Source organism: Equus przewalskii, chromosome 16 (genome assembly GCF_037783145.1).
Source record: "Equus przewalskii isolate Varuska chromosome 16, EquPr2, whole genome shotgun sequence".
NCBI classification, from domain to species: domain Eukaryota; kingdom Metazoa; phylum Chordata; class Mammalia; order Perissodactyla; family Equidae; genus Equus; species Equus przewalskii.
In genome coordinates, this window is record NC_091846.1 from 4,748,573 (window position 1) to 4,771,619 (window position 23,047).

Genomic DNA, 23,047 nt, shown 5'->3' on the forward strand with positions numbered 1-23,047 from the left:
TAAGTCTACGTCTCTTCTTATGAGGGCCCCTATATGTACCTGGCTGCCATCTGTGTCTTCCTAAAGTTAAGGGGAGCATATACCATTTTCCTCCTATAAAAATTTCCTGATTTGGCCAGGTTCCTCTTATGGGATGGCCACCAATGTTCCTCTGACCTACTTTATGAGGGGAGGAAGGAGGAAGCTGACCAGCAGAACTTCTCATCACTCCCCAGCAATTCCAGAAAAGGAAAAATAGATGCAAGAGCATAGTGCATATAGATATTGTGCGCTTTCCCTAATTTCCCTTGAGAAGCGCCTTGCACATTCTCACTCCACTGCCAGACCTTGTCACACTGCAGTGGTAGCTAAGCCTGGAGACCGGCTCCCAGCACCTCCCCCCAGAATCCCATGCCTGGCCATCCTCCAAGAGCCCCTGAGCAGGAGTTGAGGGGTATGTGAACCTGAGGCAAGACCCTGACAGCTGCACCTGGGGAAGCTGATCAGAGCCTGCACAGGTCAGTCTCCAGGGTATGGTTGGGGTGGGCCAGGCCGGGAAGTGCTGAGCTGTCCATAAAGGGTATCTGTCTGATGCAGCAGGACAGGCTGCAAACTGGAGTGGATGGGGGTGGGGGGTTGTGACAGGCGCTGGTAGGGCCACTGGGCAGAGCTGGGGCAGCGCGTGGGCAGGAATAGCGAGGACAGAAAGTATCTGGCTTCTAAGGATGTTTTATCTCCACCCCCAGGCATAAGGTCATTCACCTAAAAGGTCACGACAAAGACAGGCAGTCTTGATGACTGCAGGCACAACCTGTCCACTGGGGCTGGAAATCGCTCCCTGCAGTGCACGTCCTCATGGCAGCTCACAGGGCCCTGCAACGAGGACGTGCTGTGTGGAGACAGAGGAAAAGGGGCCAGGGTCCCTGAGAATTGAAGGCGGTTAGTGCTGGAAGTGTTCACTCTATCACTTTTGCATACATTGAGGAAATCCAGAGAAGAGCAGAGGCCCTCCCAAGGCTACCCAACTGGTAAAATGCAGAGCTGGGTGTAGAACACAGCTTAAACCACAGTACAAGCACCTGTAAGAACATGATGGGAAAAACTCTTGAGTAACACAACCTAGATGTTTTAGTGCAAAAGTTAGCCAACAGCACATTTTTGAGAAATGGGGAGGCCTCCTGGGACGTTACAGCAGCACCAGTTCAGGAGGCTTCCCTCATGATTTTGTATCTGAGTGTTGTACAAACTACTGCATTTGCCAGATGGGGGTGATACGCTGCTCCTTGTCCAGAGAGCCCTGCCAGTACAGACACAGCCCAGCAACACACAGACAATGATGCAGAATCCTAAATTTGGAGCTGGACAAAGGTAAGTTTTAGTAACATTGGGAAAGTGCATTACCATCCCTGCATTTGAACTTCGGGGGGAGACACAGCACAGAAAACGACTTTACCTCCTCTTGTGAATTCTTGTGCAAGGCTGAGACCCAGCCCACTGCCCCTCCGTGTCCCAGGGGCTGCACAGGCTGGACTCCATCCAGGGGCCCCTTCCTCCTTGCCTGGAGGTTGCCCGACTCAGGGAAAGTGGCCCCTCAGGGATGGTACATAGTCTAAGTCAGCCTCAGAGCCTATAAAACATAAGCCACCTCAACTGTTCTGCGTGTGTGGTTTGGCTCCATGTTTTCCCCATCTCACGCGGATGTTTGGTTTCTTGGGAGGACTGGTCTAGCAGGTTTATTTGGCTCTGGGAAACTGACCAGTCACCATTATCAGATTTCAAGGGACTAGAGTGCACTGAAAATTTTAGTCTTCTCTTACTAAGATCAACTTTATATCTGTTTTCTAGTATCTACCATAGACAATTAACCTTATAATGATTTCTTATAAATTCATGGTTACTATCAATCCTGTGACTTCTACAGATGGTTAGAAAGAGTCTGAAAGTGTCTCAAATGAAAATAATCAGACTCACCTCTTCTGGGCTTGTAAAGACCCCTGCGGAAGACTATGTTGGCTCCACTGTAAAGGTCCTTTAAGTACTTTCTTCAGAATATCTACACGTGTGGTGCGAGGGTCTCCGTGATGGACAGAACTCCCACTCTCCCTTGACCAGGACATTGATTTTGTGTCTTTAGTACTCTGAAGTTAGCACAATAGCAGATACATATAGGAAATCTATGCTGCCTAATTGCACTACAATAAACCACATTTTTAAAACTTACTATGCCCACTTACACTGTCTTAGGTATTATTATTATTACTGCTGCGGCTATTGTTATTTCACAGTGAAGGAAACTAAACAACCAGAGAAGCGAGACATCTGTGTTTAGGGCCCTCATCTCATCCAGGGTTAGAATTCAGACATTTCTCAACCCTACTACTGAATTTAAGTAGCCAAAGATTTAATAGTTCTTGTGTCTACTTCATTATTATCAGCTTCTATCTTAATTAACTTCCTTTTCTTAGGTCCTTTCTTGTTTTATTTTATCCCCCAGTTTCTTAAGATGAATTCTAACCTGTATTTTAAAAATTCCTTCTATAATACAGAAGGCATTTAAGTCTATTTCCTCTAAATACAACTTTTTCTGGGTCCCATAGGCTTGGTATAAGGTCCCCTAGTTTGAATGCTTGCTAGATAACTTCTAATTTCCCCCTCGACCTCCTCTTTGATCTATAGATACTTTGTGAGAATGTCGCCTAATTTCGAAGTATTTAAGATTGTCTTTATATGGTTTACCGCATTTTACTGGATTTTGATCAGAGACTGATGGTTCTAAAATCTCCATTTTCTTGACCTATTTGAAATGTCTTTCATCATCAAGTACCAAATTGAATTTTATAAATTTTAAAGGACAAAAAAAAAATAAAGCGGAACTATATATTCTCTATTTGCAGGATGCAAATTTCATATGTGTTATTACATGAGATTATGGATGTGAAGATCCATTTATTCTTGATTAAAGTTTGCTAGAGCTGCTGAATTGTGAAATACGAATGTTTAAAATCATTCCTTTACCTAAACAGTGTAAGGCAATGTCAACAGTGCAACAGATGCATTAGTCACCTGGGAGATGCAAACGAAAAGCATCCTGAGCTATCGCTACTCAGCTAGGTAGTGGAACAGCGAAGTGAAAAAGACGGACAATGCTGAGTGCTGATGAGGACGACGAGGCGCTCCCACTGTCCTGGGGAGACAGATGGGCATAACCACTTTGGAAAACGGATAGGGCTTACTAACGCTGATCACGATGCACACGCTCGAGTCAGCAGTTACATCCCTAGATACACAGCCAATAGAAACGGGTACGTACATTTACTGTAAGACTTGTTCAGGCATGTTCAGAGCAGCCTTATTCATAATGTCCTCCAATTCCAACACTGGAAGCTCCAATTTCTGACAATGGTAGAATTAATAAATAAATTTTGGTATTGTGCAGTAGCCTTCTATATAGCCATGAGAATGAACAACTACAGACACAAAAACTACAGTTCTACACACTCTATACACACTCGATTTATATAAAATTCCAAAATAGGCAACACAAATCAGTGGTGTCAGAAGTCTGGGCTTGAATGGATCCCTTCCTAGGATGGAGTAGTGCCTAGGAGGAGGGTTTCTCAATCTAAGGGTTAGTACATGAGGGTGCTCACTTTGTGGAAACCCCAGCAGCCACCTGCACCCTCATGACTTACACCCTTTTCTGTGTGTGTGATATACTCCGGCAAACATTTTTTTTGTAAAAATCTAATTCAGGGCTCTACACAGGATTTATTAGGAAACAGAAAATGCAATACTTTATTTTTTTTACAAGATAAAATTCAAATTTCAAGAAAAATTGTGCCAGGCAGTGTGCGAATTTCTTCTCATAAATCACTTTGTTAAATGGTCAGGACTGCCCGTTGAGGTGAGCATTATGACCCCGTTTTACAGATTAGGAAAATGAGGCTCTGAATGGAACCAGTTTGCCCAAGACCCCACATCTGCTAAGCGGGAGAGCACGCTGACCTGGAGGCCGGTGGTTTTTAGTTCTCCGTGGTCCTGACAGGATGAGGAGGGCAGCCTCGTCAAAGCTCAGAGCCTGGGCCAAGGACAGATCACAGAAACCTGTGTGCAGATTTTTTTTTCTGTGAAGTGCAAAAACTATCTTCCCTTGTGATATTTCATATGAATTACTTAGAGATAATTCAGACTAAAATTCAATTTTAGCATCCTTCCATCTAACTTCTCCACTTCCCTGGCACCTTGGTTTTATTTCAGTGCCCTTTGTCACAAACCCTGTCATTGTTTACAGTGCCATTTTATACACAAAATTTCTTCCACAACAAGATTTACTCTTACAGTATTTGTAACAATAAAAAAACCTGTACCACGTGATCCGCCCAGTTCCATTTAATGATACTGCAGCTGTATTTAGGGCATTGGATGTTTTTACTTTATAGCAAATTAAACTCACATCAAAAAATGTTTATTCAAAGTGTATACATCCTGCCTATTTCCAAAAAGCTTTGGCTCATAATAAAAGGTGCATATAAAATAAAGCTGAAATACACAGTTTAAAACTTCTTGGAAGGAGAAGAAACTAACTGAGGATAATACAAAAACCATGGTTGAATATTAAATTCAGCTCTAAGCTGTCTCAAAGATGAGAAGTACATAAATCTCCTTATCTGGTCAAAGGAAATAGATTAGTTATTCAAGGAAGACAGTTTTCCAGATACGAATTTCCAAGAGGCATGCCAAAGAAACTTACACAAAAGGTTTGATTATAAGAGAGACAAATTAAATGAAGACACAGAGTGATATTAAGGAGTGTCACTTTAAGAGGAAAATCTTACAAACAAAACAGTCCTGGATTTTGTTTTTAGAGAATGAGTTCCAAGAAAAAAACAAAAGAAACCAGAAAGAGAGAGAGATTTTGGATTTTCAGAGGCAGCAGAGACCCCCCCCCCCCCACCGCCCCCCGCCGGGCGGTCAGGCAGTGTGGCGGGGATGGCAGGTCAGCCCAGTCACTTGACAGTCACCGGGCCAGCCATGCCCTCCACTGCTGTGCCTTAGTCTTCTGATCAGGGCAAAGACAGGAAGATAATACATTCCCTGCCTACCTGACCGTAAAGCACTCTGGGAAACACAAAAGGCTCTGCCACCGTAAATCCGTCATCTAATCTGCAGCAGTGCCATCAAAACGAAAAAAACAACAACCCATGTCTCCAAGGTTGAGAGCAGTTAAAATTTGTCATTCTCCCCGCAGCCTTTGTCTTGAGGGTGACTTCATTTGTTCCACTTGCCGTCCTTTCCAATTTTGTCTGGAAGGGCATTTATTAGAAAATCTCAATGTGTGAAGAACCAGTGCAGAATTACGAAAACGTGGCCTTTCACTCTGAGTCGCACTGGCCCAATCTTCTGTCCTTCCCTCGGGCACAAGCCTGAAACCCAACAAATTCCCCCATTTAAAGTTGAGAGACATAAAATGTGCAGACAAATTCACTGAGGACTGCATCCTCCAGAAAAGCGTGCTCTTCTCCTCCAACCTGACAGTCATGGATTGCACCCTGTGGGCCCAAGACTCTGTGTGTGCGTATGTGTGCATGTAAATGTGTGTTCACGCACGCGTGTGTGTGTATGTAACCATCAATCAAGGCCCAGAATCCGGGAGATGGACGTTCTCTTTTCCCTAACAGCCAAAATCTCCTTCCTGAATCTCCCAAGCTGTGAGACCACTGCTGCTGAGGTGGCAGAAATTGGTGCACTGTTTGATTACAAACAAGATGACATTTCATCACGTGAGCATCTGTAGTCCTATGTCCCACTTCACACTTCACTACATAATCCTCGTACGTGTGTCACTGCCAAACCCAATATCCATGATGAGGCAGAGGAGTAAAGTACCACTGAGTAAGAGCGAGGGGACATGGAGAAAGTCCAGCTAGGCCGTTGACATTTCTCTGTGAGTGTAAGCTGAAGAGGAGAAAGGGCTGTGCCTACACCAAAAACAAATACTTGAGAGTGAACGAGTTTGTATGTTTCATTCAACGGAAACAAACACACGTTGCAAAAGGCTTCATTATCAACTCAGACCAGTTTAAAATATAGTTATATATATATTTTCATACAATATTTGCATCATCCTATCAACTATCAAACTGCTGTTAATGCTTTGAACTTGCAGTCTAAACAAACACTGGGTCTCTGAAGAACCATCTTTTTAATTAAGTTCCCAGTGCTGTTCCTCTAAGTAGGGTTCTTGGAGCAATGGTGTCACAATCAATCGGGAGGGTTTTATAAAAATGCAGGTTCCAAGGCTCCGCTACTGGCCGACTGGGACAGCCTCTCCGGGCTTGACACTTAGGAATCTCCATTTTGATCCAGCTGCTCAAATTATATCTATCTATGCACAATACCTTTCGAGAAGGTCCGTCCTTAGAGTTAATTCAGGAAGGTTTGCCTCCTGACGGCCAGCACACCAAGTAACTACTCGGGAACCCAGTTTTGTGAAGTGACCAGTTAGGGAGCGTGTGTGAATGTGCACTGGTGCCTCTGATCAGTTGATTTGTGAGGAGAAGGGTCAATGGTTACACCTGGCAGCCCGGCATGCTTGAAAACTGTAGGATTGTAAACACGCAACATTTAAGGACGTGGCCCAGCACATCATCACCACGCTTCCCATTGTGCTTTAAAATTTTATGTTGCTTTTCCCATCTTCTCTCATTCACTGAGAGTTTAAAATTCCCACTGAGGTCAGTGTTGCTCATCCAGAAGCCTTCAGGGGAAATGCTGTGTGCCTAAAATTGAGGAGTAACAAGAAAAGTCACAAAACTGTCTTGTGAACCCTGCCTTCTGTCTCACGACGTACACGAGTCCCCACAGCCTACACTCCTGGAACACAGAGGGTGCCGCGACTTTCCAGCGAATCTGCCTGCGGGAAGATTTACCCTCTTAGTAGGGTTGGTCCCCACACCTTAAAACATGGGCCACATGAAGCCTTCTCTGTGTCCCACCCACGATCCCAGAGCAAGGAACTCCCACTACGTTTTCCAAATAAAATGACGTAAAGGTGAAGGCTGCATGTCAAATACATTAGTATTGACCTTTACGACTCATTCTGATTCCACCCGGTCTTTGCAACGCTGCGGTTGGTCCCCTGGGCCCTGTCCTCAGGCTGAGAGAGGCTTCCTGTGCCTGTCTCCCTCTTTCCTTGATTGAGTGAGACTAAGCCAGACATCTCTGCTCTGCCGTGCCATCTAGTACCAGCCCTTCCCATGCCAGCCGTCACTCCCATCTTTTCTATTCTCTATTTCCACCCAAATTGGGAGGAATGAAAATATGAGCTACGAGTGGGAGAAGACTCAAAAAGACTAAAAAGAAGCATTTTCTTAACACCACCATGATTTCCTAACCCAATTCCAGGTTTGTGTTTCCAATATCTTTAAACCTTTGACCTATAAGCTATTTGACAAAACCAATACATGGGGCCGTGTGGTTGAGTTTGCGCTCTGCTTCGGCAGCCGGGGGTTTAGTGGGTTCAGATCCTGGGTGCAGGCCTAGCACTGCTCATCGGACCATGCTGGGGTGGCATCCTATGCAGCACAACCAGAAGGACCTACAATTAGAATATACAACTATGTGCTGGGGGGCTTTGGGGAGAAGAAGAAAGAAAAAAAAAGGAGAAGATTGGCATAGTGCCCGCCACCCTCCCCCACCCTCGCCAAGATTGGAGGGAATGAAGGCTGTGGGAGGAGAGAGGCTGAGGTGAAGCTGGAAAGGTGTCAGGGGCCGGCCTGTGGCTGAGTGGTTAAGTTCCTGCGCTCTGCTTCAGTGGCCCAGGGTTTCCTGGTTGGGATCCTGGGCGTGGACCTAGCACCACTCATCTGGCCATGCTGAGGTGGCATCCCACATAGCAGAGCCAGAAGGACCTACAACTGGAATACACAACTATCTACTGGGGGGCCTTGGGGAGAAAGAAGAAAAAAAGAAGACTGGCAACAGATGTTAGCTCAGGTGCCAATCTTCAAAAAAAAAAAAAAAAGCCAATACTGACTTTTTGGTTTAGTTTTTTATAACATATAATGACATCTTTATACCAGAGCTCTTTGCACTTGAGATTCTGATTCTGAGGCATTTAACTCTGACATAGGCATCATAGATTATGCTAATCTGATCCTTGTCAAAATTTTTCAATTGGGAAAATGAGCTTTAAAAGGACGTTGTTATTAGAAAGAAAGAAAGAGAGAGAAAGAGACAACAAAAACCCTTGATATCCAAAATTCAGGTTGAAACCCCTTTTTAAAAAAAATCCAAGTAACCTATATCATATTGAAATTTCCGGGAGATTCTACAAAGAGAACATGTCACTTTTAGTATGAGAAAGAAGCTTTCCAAATTTTCCTGTGTGTTTTGAGCACACTGTGGGTTGAATCCAGCTAAGTGGATTCGTGGGAACCCATTCAGCTCCATCCTACAATGTTCCTATAGGTAAGAGCACAGGTTGACATTTATATCTTGCTTTATTTGTTGTTTCAAAGTACAACTGTGTTTGTGGCTCATGTCTAAATGTGGCTGTAACTCTGTGATCGCCCAGCCCCTTTCCCCAAGCCGCCTTCTCTCTGCTTGCTCCCACCACAGCTTTGGCGTCCCCTGGTGGACCACAGCCATAGTACTGAGCTCATTTTGTGTTCTAATCTGAGCAAAAGTTTCTTGTGATTGGCCAACCATAGACTCTAATCTTCAGGAACAAGGAAGAGCTTTATAAAGAAATTATAATAAACAATTAGCAAAAGCCAGAGAGAAGAGATTTAAACTACTAAAGAACTTAAAATTGAAGTGCCTTGAAGCCCAGTTTTTCTTTTCAATTGGCCAAATTTGTATCCATAAGAGAAATCCTAGTTGAATTTTCTTCAGGTAATCTTTCCTCCTTAAAGCTGAGCTCTACAAAATGGGGCTGGCCTGGCTTCTCACGTTACCTTACCCTGGGCCCTGTGGCTCCATCTACTCTTGTCTTCTCATAAGATGCGGTGACTCAGCTTCCACTATTTGTGTTCTCTTAGGAATGACACCATCGAGTTCTACCTACGAGTCCTGCTCCCCCCACGCTCTCCTCCTGCCAGGACAGTCTGTGGGCGGGGAGCTGAGGAAGCTGGTTTGGTAAATGAATAGTAGCTGGTAGAGCAATGGTTGGCAGCTGCAGCCACAGCTGGGTGCAAAGGCAGACTTGAAAGTGAAACAATCAAGGGATTGTTTTCAGAACTCCGGTGACATCATACATCGTGAACCTTTTATTCATCCTCTGCATGGAACAGAGAAAGAAAGGGTCGGCAATTACAGAGAGGCAGACCAGGGAGCAATCGGGACTCGATAACGGGATCCTGCCCTCTCCTTGTTTGTGCTGGTGTAAACAATAACCTTCTTTATTGTCTCTGATAAAGGGGGCCTGAGAACTGGGATAGTGACAACAAATCGCCCCTATTTCCCTGCCTGGGCTATTACCTGGGAAGAGCTGGTTTCTTTGGATGCGGATGCTCCTTTTTTAGCCAAGATTAGAATTACATGCTATTGGTGAAATGTAGAGTTCTGAAAGGCTGCCTAATTACTCTGTTGTGTTTTTTGATTATAACTAGGATTTCCTAGGTCCCAGTGAGGCATGAATAGGTCAGAAGTCGGCAAACTCTGGCTCATGGGTCAAATGCAGCCACTGCCTGATTTTGTAAACAGAGTTGTCCTTGGACCCAGCCATGCCTATTGTTTACCTATGGCTGTCTTCTACGGCTGCCTTTGTGCAACAGAGACCATAGGGCATGCAAAGAAAATATTTACTATTTACCCTTTATAGAAAAAGCTTGCTGACCCCGAGTTAGTTGCTCATCTTGCTTCTCAGCACTAAGGAGGCGTCCTGCTAACTGCTGTGGTCATGTGTCCTGCTTCTCTGGTACCAACCACAGGTCTGCATGGGATGAGACAGAATCGAGGGGGCAAGCCAAGGGTTCTCTTCAAACATAGACCCCCTAGGAATGTCAAAGGTGACCGGATCATTGGGACTCCAATGTAAGCATGCAACAGAGAGAACTAAAAGCCCACTGGCACCATCAAGGAAGGATCTCCTTCTATGGTTGAGGGTCTGAAGGAGGGGACTGTCTGTGTGACCTTTCCTGACCACATTATAGCAGATCTTGGGTTTAAAATCCCCCAAAGACCAATGAGAGTATCTTTGTTGAGAATCTAGCTTAGTTGTTATTAACCTTTATTTATGGGGGAGTGGGAATATTTCTGAAAAAGGACATATACACAGACATCTACAATTTCATTTATAATGTCTGGGGGTTCTTGGACCTCCACAAGCTAATCCACAAACCCCAGATTAAGAAACTCTGATCGGGGGCAGACCCCATGGCCGAGTGGTTAAGTTCACGCGCTACACTTCAGCAGCCCAGGGTTCTGCAGGTTCAGATTCTGGGTGCAGACATGGCACTGCTCGTCGAGCCATGCTGAGGTGGCACCCCACATGCCACAACTAGAAGGACCCACAACTGAAAAATAAAAAATATACAGCTATCTACTGGGGGGCTCTGGGGTGAAAAAGGAAAACTAAAATCTTTAAAAAAAGAAAAAGAAACTGAACGATTTCTTTGCTAGTTGTGGGGAAGAGGAATTCTAAAAAGCACTAGTCAAAGGACCTGTTTTCAAATAGCTTGGTTAACAATTAGCAAGTGCTTCCTTGACAATGAACTTAAAATTAACAGCATCTACTAAGCGCCAAATAACTGGTACAGACAATAACGTTATTGGAATTGAGAGAAGAAAGCGATTACTGTTGTTTAGTAAGGTGAGCGAAGCCTTCACAGAAGAAATGCAATTTATGTAAGATCTGAATGAACAGCTGAGTTTAGATCAGCAGAGAGGAGCAGGGCGGGTGGGCTGTGCACGTCTTCAGGGCTCAGAGAGCTCTTGCGTTTCTTACCTATGGGCCCCTGGAGGGGGGAGTTCCCTAAAATATCCCTGAAAGACAATCCCCTTAAGGAATCCCCAGATCCTGAGGCTTCAGAGGCATCTGTAAACGGCTCCTGTCTCTCACCTGTCTATTGGTGCTGCTGTGACTGGCATCTGGGTCAACACTGTGTCCTGGGCAGAGCGGGCTTCGTGGGTGCTTGGCTGGAGCTCCACTGCTGCCTTCTTAAAATCTGGAATACTTCTAAAATAAAAGGACAGCATTTTCATTTGCACTGGGCCCCACAAATTACGTAACCAGTCCTGATCCTTGGGAAAGAATGGATCCAACAGTAATATGATCAAATAGGAGAAGAAAACAGGAAAATGCACCCCGCCTTCAAGATGGGACAGCAGTCTAAAGGATGAGAGAGCTCCAATTCTTCTTTTTTCTTAAAACTGAGGTCACATTGGTTCATAACATTATAGAAATTTCAGGTGTGCAGGGCTATATTTCGACTTCTGTATAGACTGCATTCTGTTCACCACAGGAAGTCTAGTTGCCATCCATCACTGTACATGTGAGCCCCTTTACCCCTTTCGCCCTTTCCCCACCTCCCTTCCTCTCTGGTAACCACCACTCTGTTCTCCATATCTATGTGTTTGTTTATCTTCCACATATGAGTGAAACCATATGGTAATTATCTTGCTCCATCTGACTTACTTCGCTTAGCATAATACCCTCAAGGTCCACTCCTGTTGTCACAATTGGCAAGATTTTGTCTTTTTTTCAGCTAAGTAGTATTCCATTGTGTATGTACCACATCTTCTTTATCTGTTCATCTGTTTTTGGGCACTTATGTTGTTTCCAAGTCTTGGCTATTGTGAATAATGCTGCAATGAATATAGGATGCATATAGTGTTTTCCTGTTTTGGGATAAATACCCAAAAGTGGAATAGCTGGATCACATGGTATTTCAATTTTTGATTTTTGAAGAATCTCCATACTGTTTTCCACAGTGGTTGCAGCAACTTACATTCCCACCAGCAGTACACGAGGGTTCCCTTTTCTCTACATCCTCTCCAACACTTATTTCTTTTCTTTTTAATAGCAGCCATTCTGACAGGCATGAGGTGATGTCTCATTGTGATTTTGGTTTGCATTTCCCTGGTAATTAGTGATACTGAACATCTTTTCATGTGCCTGTCAGCCATCTGTATATCTTCTCTGGAAAAATGTCTATTCAAATCCTCTTCCCATTTCTTAATTGGGTTGTTTTGTTGTTGCTGTTACGTTGTATGTGTTCTTTATGTACTTTGGATATTAACCTCTTATCAGATATATGATTTGAAAATGACTTCTCCCAATCGGTAGGTTGTCTATTGGTTTTCTTGGTGGTTTCCTTTGCTGTGCAGAAGCGCTTCAGTTTGGTGTGGTCCCATTTGCTTATTTTTCCTTTTGTTCCCCTTGCCTGAGGAGATATATCCAAAAAGATATTGCTAAGACCCATGTCAAAGAGCATACTGCCTATGTTTTCTTCAGGGAGTTTTATGGTTTCAGGTTTTACATTCAAGTTTTAATCCATTTTGAGTTGATTTTTGTGTATGGTGTAAGACAATGGTCTACTTTCATTCTTCATTCTGGCTGTCCAGTTTTCCCAACACCGTTTATTGAAGAAACTTTTCTTTCTCCATTGTATGTTCTTGGCTTGTTTGTCAAAAATTAGCCGTCCATAAAAGTGTGGATTTATTTCTAGGCTCTCAATTCTGTCCCATTGATCTGTGTGCCTGTTTTCCTGCCAGTATCATACCGTTCTGATTACTATGGCTTTGTAGTATATTTAAATCAGGGAGTGTGATACCTCCAGCTTTGTTCTTTTTTCTCAGGATTGCTTTGGCTATCTTTTATTGTCTTTTACTGTTCCATTTAAATTTTAGGATTCTTCGCTCTATTTCTGTGAAAATGTCATTTGGATTTTTCTTTTTCAGCTGAGGAAGATTTGCCCTGAGCTAACAACCATTACCAATCTTCCTCTTTTTTGCTTGAGGAAGATTCCCCTGGAGCTAACATCTGTGCCAACCTTCCTCTATTTTGTGTGTGGGTCGCCACCACAGTGTGGCTGATGAGTGGTGTACTTGCAAACCTGGGCCACTGAAGCAGAGTGCGCCAAACTTAACCACTACACCATGGGGCTGACCCTTGTCACTGGGATTTTGATAGGGATTGTATTGAATCTGTAGATTGCTTTAGGTAATATGGACAGTTCAACTACGTTTATTCTTCCAATCCATGAGCACAGAGTAACTTTCCATTTCTTTGTGTCTTCTTTGATTTCTTTCAACAATGTCTTATAGTTTTCAGTATACAAGTCTATCACTTCCTTGGTTAAATTTATTCCTAGGTATTTTATTCTTTTTGTTGAGATTGTAAATGGGATTGTAGTCTTGATTTCTCTTTCTGCTAGTTCATTATTAGTGTATAGAAATGCAAATGATTTTTGTATCTTGATTTTGTATCCTGAAACTTTACTGTATTTGTTAATTATTTCTGCTAGTTGTTTGGTGGATTCTTTAGGGTTATCTAAATACAGTAACATGTCATCTGCAAACAGTGACAGCTTTACTTCTTCCTTTCCAATTTGGATCTCTTTTATTTCTTCTTCTTGCCTAATTGCTCTGGCCAGGACTTCTAATATGGTGTTGAATAAGAGTAGCGAAAGCGGGCATCCTTGTCTTGTCCCTGTTCTGAGAAACATAGCTTTCAGTTTTTCACTCCAATTCTTCCTATATGCTGTTCTAAGAACTTGTCACCAGTACTTATGAGTGAATTTAAACTCCTTTGGATGAACAGCATGAAGCTACTAGAACTGTCAAGGCTCAAACTTGGTTTAGTGGACTTAGTATTTATTCAACAGACTAACACTGTGTTTCCATTACTTTAAGAATAAATTTGAACTCTTCCTCAGGGTATAAGTGCAAAATGTAAAAGAAATGAACAGAAGAAAAATGATCTTAACAGACCATACGCTTTAATAATACCTCATTCAGAGCATCCAACCATTTTCTATAAAAAGTCTAGTATTTGAATCTGACAATTAGGAAACTAGAGCTTGGCTAAGTTAGAAATAAGCAGAGAGTTCTAGAGCCCAGTTCAACTTGTTTTATTGGGAATGATTAGCCAAGTAATTTAAGTCTTCCATAGCTAGACAAGATGGGGAAGTTTGGATGGTTCTAAAAGATTAGGAGTTGAGATGCCCTAAATCAGTGGTACTCAAGTGAGGTCTATAGACCCCAAGGGTCCCAAGAGCCTTTCAAGGAGTCCTAGAGACCAAAATTATTTTTGTAACAAAATACTAAGATGTCATTTGGCTTCTACTGTGTTGACATTTGTACTAATGCTGCAAAAGCAATAGTGGGTAAAACTGCTGGGCCCTGAGCATGAGCCAAGGCCCCCAACTATACTAGCAGTCCCATTAAATTTGTCACTACCTGTACTTGTAGTTACAAAAAAAAAAAAAATCCAGTTTCACTTAAGATTGCCCTTAATGATATAATAAAACTTTAAACCTCAATCTTTGAATGCACATATTTCTAATATTTTGTATGACAAAATGGAAAGTGCTCATCAAACACATGTGTTGTAGACAGAAGTACAATGATTGTCTCAAGAAGCCTTGAGCAATCCTTTGAGTTGCAAGCCTTTTGTTTCCACGGTACACTGTTTTCACTTGAAAGAATGACTGACAGATAGACTATGGTTACTCATACTTGGGTGTTTGTTGGATATTTTCTCAAGAATCTTGTCACTGAAAGGAAAACAACAGAAGGTATTTGTTGCCAATAGTAAAATTCAAGTTTCAAGCAAAAATTAGATTATTGAAAACTTGTATCTGTCACCATGAGTTTGACAGCTTCCCAATATCTCAAGACTTTTACGATGAGATTGGTAATGATATTAACAGATGTACTTTTTTGATATTGTATAATAATGAAATGTGTCAAATTTGGAAGATCTGTGTAATTCGGTGAACAAACATTTTTCAAATGATCAATGCATTATGCTACCAAATCATGTGCGAGTAAAAGGCCCCTTGAGAGTATAAGACACAACAATGGGCTTTAATGTAACAGTATGCATCTGAAACTGATATGGCTTCAGATTTTACACGGAAACTCACCTTAAAGTAACGATGCTTGTCAAGAAATTCAAACCTGTCATTATCTGAAAGGGCTGTTTATTTTATTTTATTTGAGGAAGATCAGCCCTGAGCTAACATCTGCCGCCAGTCCTCCTCTTTTTGCTAAGGAAGACTGGCCCTGAGCTAACATCTGTGCCCATCTTTCTCTATTTTTTTATATGTGGGACGCCCACCACAGCATGGCTTGACAAGCGGCGTGTAGGTCCGCACCTGGGCTCCAAACTGGTGAACACCAGGCTGCTGAGGTGGAACATGTGAACTTAACCGCTGCGCCACCAGGCTGACCCCCGAAAGGGCTGTTTAAATACTCCTCCTTTTTCCATTTACCCATCTGTGTGAGGCCAGATTTCTTCATATACTTCAACTAAGACAACATATTGCAACAGATTCAGATGAAATGCAAAAGCAGATATGAGAATCCAGCTGTCTTCTATTAAGCCAGACATTAAAGAGATTTGCAAAACTCCAAAAGAGTGCCACTCTTCTTACTCATTCTTTTTGTCTTGGAAAATATAATATTTTCATTAAAATGTTATTTATATAATAGGATTATTACTGTACTTTTAACATAGATTAATAAGTATTTTTAAAGTCTCAATTTTATTTTTTAATATTGTAAATATTAGCAATATAGCCCACTACCAACAAAAGCTCTTGAGGACCCTCAATTTTTAAGAGCATAAAGGGGTCCTGAGACCAACAAGTTTGAGAACCCCTGCCTTATATGAACTAAATACAACTCAGTGATGTGCATCCCATTAGTCTTGTTTCTCTGGCACGTTTCCCTCATGTCTGCTTATTATTTCTTCTAAGTTGGGCTGTGTGCCCAGGAACTCCTGGCTTTCAAGGTTCCTGCCGCTGTGTTCCAAGTCTCCGTGGCCAACGCTGAACCAGGTGGCTTACAAACCTCCTTTAGGGAGAGCGTGCTTGAACTGATGGAGAAGAGGACCAGCATTCCAAATCACTCTATCAAGACCCGTTAGAGTTCACTGGACATTAACCGACAAGGAGTGCTACGGTCTCTAAAGTAAGCATTTAGCGTGAAATGATCGAATCCAACTAATGTCATGGAGAATCTGGTCTCCCACGTTATGTTTGATCCAGAGCAGAAAGAATATTAAGTTTTTTTCCCCATCAAATTCTGCCTCTTGGCAGTAACTGTATTGAGAGAAGCAGATTAGCAAGTCATGTCAAGCAGCTCCCCTGGGTCTGCAGTGTAGAGTGTTACACTACTTGATTTTCTCACTCTTGAGTTCCTCTCTTGCCCAAGGCCATAAATCCAAGAATTTCCCAGCATCATTCCGGGAGTCTAAACAGTCTTTTCAACAGCTGCTGAATGCTGATGGTCTCATGATTCCCTTAAAGAATTTTTCTGTGGGTGGCGGAAGCCACAGCCTATGACTCTGAAGTAAATGTTGGAAGTTCACCTGCAACAATGAAAGGAATCGTGTGGAATCCTCAGAACCTCAATGTGGGTAAACTGTCCTCTCTTCCACGAATAAGGACTTGCTATAGCAGACCCTAGTGCCTTCTTCCTTTCTGTGCAGTGAAAAGACCACTCTTGATAAACGAGAAAAGTAAACGGGTGGCTCCAATAACAAGTCACCTGCGTCTCCTGATTTCACTCTAACATAGTTCCCCGGGCTCTCGCTTCCTAAGGTTGTCACACTGGTTGCACTGTAGGACTTATCCACATGTTGGATGAAAATGCAGCCAGGGCAAAGGTATTTCCTCCAGCAACACATAGCAATATCCTAAACAGCTCTGCTTCACCTAGCGTGAGAGCAGGGGGAATGCTGAGCATGCCTAGCTCTCAGCACTGTGCTGGTTCCCACTGCAGGCTGGGACAGGTATCCAGAGCCTTAAGGAGCCCCATGAAACAGCCGCTTTGTGTCCAGTTTCTCCTTAGTCACCTTCTCCCATGTCAGGGTTGATTACAATAGTCAATTTACCAGTCTGAGTTGAAACCAGCAGGTTAGCGGAACACTTCGGGCTGGGGAAGGCGCTGGAAAGCTTCTGTACATGGGTCAAATTACCATACTCGCTAATGGAAATGAGTTTATCTCTGATATGTGAAGATCTGGCCATCAGTAATCAGGAGGAGAGCCCATGTAACCTTCTGACCCTATCAAAAAGCAAATATGAAGGAGCTGCGTTTCACATGCCTCTCAGCCTGACTGCTTTTGACTTTTATTTTTATTAGATTTTTGAACTTCTTTTTTTGTTTTTAAAGATTTTATTTTTCCTTTTTCTCCCCAAAGCCCCCTGGTAAATAGTTGTATAGTTTTAGTTGTGGGTCCTTCTAGTTGTGGCATCAACATGGCCTGATGAGCGGTGCCTTGTCTGCACCCAAGATCCGAACCAGTGAAACCCTGGGTGGCCGAAGCAGAGCACACGGCGGACGTAACCACTAGGCGAGGGGGCCGGCCCCAGATTTCTGAACTTTTATTTTCTGAATAGTTTTATTCAAGTTGGTGGCTTCATACACAGTACAGAGGTTAGGTGAGTGGTCCTGCTCCCAAATGATACAGTAAAAACATGTAGGTCCAGGGAACTTCCATCCATTTCCTAACACCAAAGGACTTGCTGCAGGCCCCCAAGAGTTACATATCTTTAAAAAGTTAAATTGATGTCTCATTAATCTAGATAAAAATGTGAATTTGTTCTTTCTTCCCATTGAAAGTATTGGATTAAGCCAACCTTTCCAACCTACCCAAACTGAGTGAAACAAACCAATGAATCCAACACTCCCTGGCCAGGCCTACACCAGATGCCCCCGTATTCCCAGATTTGGTGACCCAGAAAACAAAGATTAAGTCTCAGACCTACTGACTCAACTGAACGGAATTGTAAGGATGAAAACCAGACCCTGACGGATGACCAGCCTCTAGGGCAGACCACCCGGATGGAGTGAGCGAATTTAAGTTTAACTCTTATTGGAAAGTCTGGTTACATTTTCGGGCAAACTTAACTCTCAAGTGTAAACTTATTTTGAAGTTAATCTGCTCATGAACTAAATTTTCCCATGTTCCCAAAACTCTAATGTCTTATTTGCCACCCAAAGCCTCCATACTCTCTGTTACTAGAGAAAAAAGCAAACAGCCTTTCCTCACAGCCAACCACCCCTGTAAACAAACACAAAAGGAAACCCAAGACATTTGTCATCTCTCTCTGTGAAATCTCCAGCAGATGCGCAGGTGGACTGATTCCACCAGCAGCCCACTTCCTGCTCGAGCCACATGAGTAATCGTTCAGAAACAACAGCGGCCTGAGCACTCAGCACACAGAGGACAACCGTGGGTGAAGAACGACCTAAAAATGGAGGGGAGTGCCCCCAAGAAGCAACTTGCCTAAAGAGAGAGCTTGTAGATACAGTACTGAGAAGACCTTGCAAACCCGGAAGTCTAACCAGGTGTCTGAAGCTAATTTCCCCGTTCTGGAATTAACTGAAGAATGTTGCAAGTAATTATAAAAAAGAGAATTTTCAAGCGTTGATTATTGTTTAAGGGAGAGAGGAGATACAAGGCTCTCAGCTCCTCAAGGGCAGGTCACTGTCTTATTCATCTTTGCATTTACAGCGCCCGGCATGGTCAGCGTTCATAGCAGATGCTCAATATATGCTCATCATTTAACCTATTCTATGCAGAAACCTCGGTTATTAGAAACATTAACTTTATCAGATGTTCCACAGCCTGAAGGCCATTTAATTTTCTTAGGTCACTTAATTTTCCTTTTTCTAATTCAAAGTTTGCCATGTGTTTTCCCCATTGTCTTGATATCTGGAAAGGCCCTGGAGAGCGGATACAAGTATTCTAGTCACTGACAAGGACTATCTCCCACTGTAAATTAATATATTGGAATTCTGACATGAGATTTGTTAGCATGAATCAGTTCACTAGAGTCAGATTAGCTCCAGGTAAACCGATGCAGTAATCGAGTTTCCAAACCAGTGAAGCTAAGGACAAGACCTTGGTCTGAGCCAAATCTCCAGAGACGGCGGGAGACGGGCGTCTGCCGAGGCTGCAGGCCAGTCTCCGCACAGCATTATCGCCATCAGCAAAGGTTTCCTCACAGGCAGTAGTCCTAATTGTGGCCTAAATAAATAAGTAAATCACAACTATATAAATCAGTGAATAACAGCTTTAACACTTTTTGATGCTTTGAATGATAAAAGGTATTGAAAAATGGAAGAGAATGCAGCAAACCAGGTAAAAATATAGGCGTTGGAGATTAGAATAGCTAGGATTGAATTTGCTTGTTACTTTGTGAATTTAAGCAAATTATTTAACCTTTCTAAACTTCAATTTTCTCTGTGAAATTGAGATAATAGTAATGTAATTTCATTAGGTTGTGAGGATTGAAAGAGAGAATCTACATACAGATTTTAAACCTTCCATTGCTGGTAATATAGTGGACTAGAGCTCCTAAAAATCCTCCCCCTGCAAAATACTTAAGATTCAAATTCTCAACATCACTAATCATCAGGGAAACGCAAATCAGAACCACAATGAGACATCACCTCACACCTATCAGAATGGACATTATAAAAAAGACAACAAATAAGTGTTGATGGGGATATGGAGAAAAGGAAACCCTTGTACACTGCTGGTGGGAATGTAAATTGGTGCAACCACTATGGAAAACAATATGGAGGTTCTTTGAAAAATTAAAAATAGAACTACCATACCATCCAGCAATTCCACTTTGGGTATTCATCTAAAGAAAACAAAAACACTAATTTGAAAAGACATACGCACCCCTATGTTCATTACAGCATTATTTACAATAGCCAAGAAATGGAAGCAACCTAAATGTCCATCAGTAGATGAATGGATAAAGAAGATATAGTGTATATACACAATGGAATATTACTCAGCCATAAAAAAGAACGAAATCTTGCCATTTGAAACAACAGAGATGGATGTAGAGGGTATTACACTAAGTGAAATAAGTCAGACAGAGAAAGACAGATACTGTATGATCTCACTTATGTGTGGAATCTGAAAAACAAAACAAATGAACAAACAAAACAAAATAGAAACAAACTCATAGATACAAAGAACAAACTGATGCTTGCCAGAGGGGAGGGTTTGGGAGGATGAACAAAATAGGTGAAAAGGATTAAGAGGATAGACTTCTAGTTTAAAATAAATAACTCATGGGGATGTAATGTACATCATAGGGAATATAGTCAGTAACATTGTAATAACTTTGTATGGTGACAGATGGTTACTAGCTTTGTTGTGGTGATCATTTCCTAATGTATATAAATGTTGAATCACCTGAAACTAATATAACATTGTATGTCAACTTTACGTCAAGAAAAAAAAGGATGCTAGATTCAATTTTTTTTTAAATCTTCAAAAAAATGTATGGATAAAGTTGTAAGAGAGCAAAGCATTCCTCTGAAATCAGGAAAGAAGCTGCAGGATAAATCCAAGGAACATTCAGCGAGTCTGGAACCATCTTCTAGTCCCAGATGGCCTAGAGCTTTAATCTTAATGAAACCATGAGTGGGCACAAGATTAGGTGGGAGGACAACCAGAGACCACCACAGAAAGACAAGATACATAAAAGGCTATGCCCTTAGAGAAATGGTAAACAAGGGGAAAACATACACACCTTACCCAACCAGTATCAAGGAAAGTTATCCATCTTGGTCTTGAGCTTTTAGTGGAAGGAAAAAAAAGTCTCCCTTGAGTGAGGCTGTCAGATTTAGAAATTAAAATACAGGGTGCCCGGGATTTCTAGGACAGTGAAACTATTCTATATGATACTGTAATGGTAGATACATGTCATTACACATTTGTCAAAATCCATAGAATGTACAACACCAAGAGAACTCTAACATAAACCAAGAACTTTGGGTGATAATGATGTGTCGATGTTGTTTCATTGACTGTAATAAATGTACCACTCTGGTGGGGATGTTGACGGTGGGGGAGGCTGTGTGGGTGTGGGGAGGAGGGGGTATGTCAGAACTCTGTACTTAACACTCAATTTTACTGTGAACCCGAAGCTTCTCTAGATAATAAAATCTATATAAATATATAGAAAATACAGGGTGCCCAGTTAAATTTGAATTCTATATAAACAACATATACTAAAAAAGTATTCATTGTTTATATGAAATTCAGATTTAACTGAGCATCTTGTATTTTTTATGGCAACCCTACCCCTGAGAATCCATGGCTACTGGCCAGCCCTAACATGGATTTGGGTCTTAATTCACATTATCTGTCTAAAACACTGTAAGCTAAAATATTTATATTGGATCCAAATTTGCATTATCCCCAGGTGCCTGGTAGAAGCAAACAAAAGTTCTTCCTGTAAAAATGTATCTTCACCCCAGGCTTCAAAAAATTTTCCAAATAAGTTTCAGACAAATAAAACCTTACCAAAAAAACAAGGCAGGGGCTGGCCCAGTGGTGCAGCGGCTAAGTTTGCACGTTCCACTTTTCGGCGGCCGGGGGTACGCCGGTTCGGACATGGCACGGCTTGGCACACCATGCTGTGGTAGGCGTCCCGCATATGAAGTAGAGGAAGATGGGCACAGATGTTAGCTCAGGGCCAGGCTTCCTCAGCAAAAAATGAGGAGGACTGGCAGTAGTTAGCTCAGAGCTAATCTTCCTCAAAAAAAAAAAAAGACAAAAACAAGGAAACCAAAGAGCCACAGAAAAAAATAAACAATAGACCAGACTCACCAGGACTTTAGATATTGGAATTATCAGATATAGAAAATAAAGTGTTTACATTTACATGTTTAAAGAAATAAAAGAGGAAATTGAAAGCATAAGCAATAAAAAATAACCAGAAACATTAAAAACAAACCTCTAAAATAGAGAAATATAATTATTGAAATGAAAAACTCACAGCAGCTGTTAAATAGCAGATTATACATGACTGATTAAAAAATCAATGATCTAGAAGCCAGAATCAAGCACAGAGAGAGAGACATAAAAGTATGAAGGAAAGGTAAAGAACACCGAAGATTGAGTAAGAAGAACTGACATTCAATTGAAATTTCATAAACAGTAAAGTGAATAAAGGATAGGAAGTTAGAATTTTCCGAAACAGTAGTAGGTATCGATCCTCAGAATTAAGAAGCATAAAGAATACCAGGCAACATCACCTCAAAAAAATCCACTCCTAGATACGTTACTGAAAAACTGATGAAAGCCAAAGGCAAAGAAAAGATTTAAAAGTAGCCAATGAAAAGGAGATATTACTTTGTATCTAATGAGATGCTAGCTGACTTCATCACTGCAAGCATGGAAGTCAGAAGAGTCTTGTCTACAAGGTACTAGGAGGAACCCGGCGCTCAGTCTGGAATTACGCACCCAGCAGCACTAGCTTTCAAGAATGATGACAAAATATAGACATTTTCAGATAAATAGATAATTCAGATAAATTGGGGGCAGTATACCAACAAGAGACCCTCCTTAAAAGACTTTTAGAAGAATTTACTGCAGGAAGAAAGAAAATGAGGCAGAAACAAAAAGGAATGAGCAAAGAAAGTGGTAATCATGTGAGTAAATCTAAACAAACATCAATAGTATAAGATCATAATAACACTCTAACCTGTGGGGATAAAAACAAAACAAAACCAGAAAATATTTACAAAAGCACATATTGGGCCATATATCAGGTCTCACAAATTTTAAAAAATTTATATTAAATTGACAATGTTTTTTGACCACAATATAATTAAAAAATAAATCAATTTTTTAAATACCTGAAAAAAAAACCCCTCTCCTATATGTTTGGAAATTATAAAAACATAAATAATTCATGGATCAAAAAATATATTAGAAATTAGAAACAACTAAAACTGAATTATACCAAAAACACTTTCAATCAAAGTTTACGATGTTAAATAGCCACGTGATGTTTAAGAAGATATTTGACACGAGAAGGTGGAAGAGAAAGAAAAAGGTAAGTGGACAGAGCACTTG

General features: G+C 41.7%; 1 protein-coding gene and 1 long non-coding RNA gene across 6 annotated transcripts in view; one reads left to right on the forward strand and one right to left on the reverse strand.

Moving 5' to 3' along the window:
• Nucleotides 1-23,047, reverse strand: part of SPATA13 (spermatogenesis associated 13) — a 346,853-nt gene that overhangs the window by 271,083 nt on the left and 52,723 nt on the right. The gene's annotated exons all lie outside the window — the stretch shown is intronic.
• LOC139076409 (uncharacterized) lies at nucleotides 792-4,441 on the forward strand. Its single transcript, XR_011528000.1, has 3 exons — nucleotides 792-918; nucleotides 1,242-1,347; nucleotides 3,003-4,441. It is a non-coding gene; the product is annotated as an uncharacterized lncRNA (long non-coding RNA).